This window comes from Petaurus breviceps, unplaced genomic scaffold, assembly GCF_028583685.1.
Source record: "Petaurus breviceps papuanus isolate PSGF00001 unplaced genomic scaffold, PetGlider_PUasm1.0 90650, whole genome shotgun sequence".
Taxonomy (NCBI): Eukaryota; Metazoa; Chordata; class Mammalia; order Diprotodontia; family Petauridae; genus Petaurus; species Petaurus breviceps.
Window position 1 is genome coordinate 1157458 of NW_027187299.1, and position 1729 is coordinate 1159186.

The window sequence follows — 1729 nt, forward strand, 5'->3', positions numbered from 1 at the left end:
TTCCTTCCTTCCTTCCTTCCTTCCTTCCTTCCTTCCTTCCTTCCTTCTCCCAGTTCACCCTGAAACTCATAGATTGGACCACAATAGGTCCCTGCCTAAGTTCCACTTAATGGATGTATTTTGGGCCCTCCTGGCTTACAGTGAATGTCAATGATAACTGGTTACCTTGCACAGCTTACTCAAATCAAAATCAACTGCAAGTCATGTCATCATTTCCCTGATGACATGGTCCTCTTCAAAAACGAAGGACAAGTACAACAACCTCCTTCCCTCCCTTCCTTCCTTCTTTCCTTCCTACAGAACTTCTTGTCAACAAAAATTTATTGAAAACTCCTATTTGTGGATGTGTTTTATCTCTCTTCTGAAGCTTCACAGAGACTTGTGCCTCTCTCTCATGATACTTAACACAAAATGTCTTACTTTCTCACCTAGATTTTAAACTCTTTGGGGGACTTTGTCTTACCTGTGTATTGTATTTCCCCACCAATCTAGCATAATGCAAATAAAAAGTACTCAGGAAACATTTTTTAAATTGAATTTACACTCCTCCCCTTTGGTCAAATTGCCCCCCCAAACCACCATAGTAATGAGAATGTCCTCCCTTTCCTTGGTGCCAGTATTCTTTTAGCTCAGTGCAAATAACAGTTAAAGCTGGTCAACTCTGCTCAGTGGCTCTAGATGTCCCATCATACTCACCTCAACTCAGGGTTGCCAGTTTATGAGGCTATTTCTTTACAATGACCTGTGAAGTGGATAGTTGACTCCAAAACCCAGAACAATCTTGGCTCTATGCTTATCAGACCCTGGTAGTCTCTATAGACATTGTAAGGAGACAGGACATTCACATACTCTTCAAATATGCATAGAACAATTCATCTCAACTCAATTCACTATAGCCTTATTAGGCATGTACCATGTGCCTGGCCCTGTGCTCATAACTAGAGGTATAAAGCCAAGAGCTCCTGCCCAAAAGGATCTTACCCTTTACTATGTATAGACAAAAGGTACAAGAAGACCTGGGTTCAGATTATGCCTCTGACACTAACTGTATGACCATGGACAAGTCACTTAACTTTTCTGTACCTTGTTTTGTCTAGATATTCTCACAGGCCCCTTCTAATTCTAAATGTATGGTCCCATGACCCTATGACGCTTCTATCAGCAGTATTGCTCAAGAACATGCATGTGGGATTCCAGGGTCAAAGGAATAAATCTTAGTCTAGGACTTGTAGGTGTTGGGACAACAATTATATTTATTTTGAATCATGGGGCTAACAATACTTTTACTTTTTTTATAGGGGGAGGGCAAGGAAATTGGGGTTAAGTGACTTGCCCAAGGTCATAGGGCTAGTAAGTGTTAAGAATTTGAGATCATATTTGAACTCAGATCCTCCTGGGGGCTGGTGCTCTATTCACTGCGCCACCTAGCCTCCCCATAACAATACTTTTCTTTTCTTTTCTTTTTTCAAATGCTGTATTAACTTCTCATTTACATCATTCATTTTCGCCAGATTTTGAGTTACAAATTTTCTCCCCGTTTTTCCCCTACCCACTGCCCCAAAATAGCGGCCCCACAGGATATCCCCTCCTCCAATCTGCTCTCTCCCATATTTTCTCCCACACCCCTTTCGACTTTTCCAGTGGATCTCTATGCCCCAGTGCCTGTATATCTTATTTCCCAATTACATGTAAAATAGTTTTAATAATAGTATATATATATATATATATA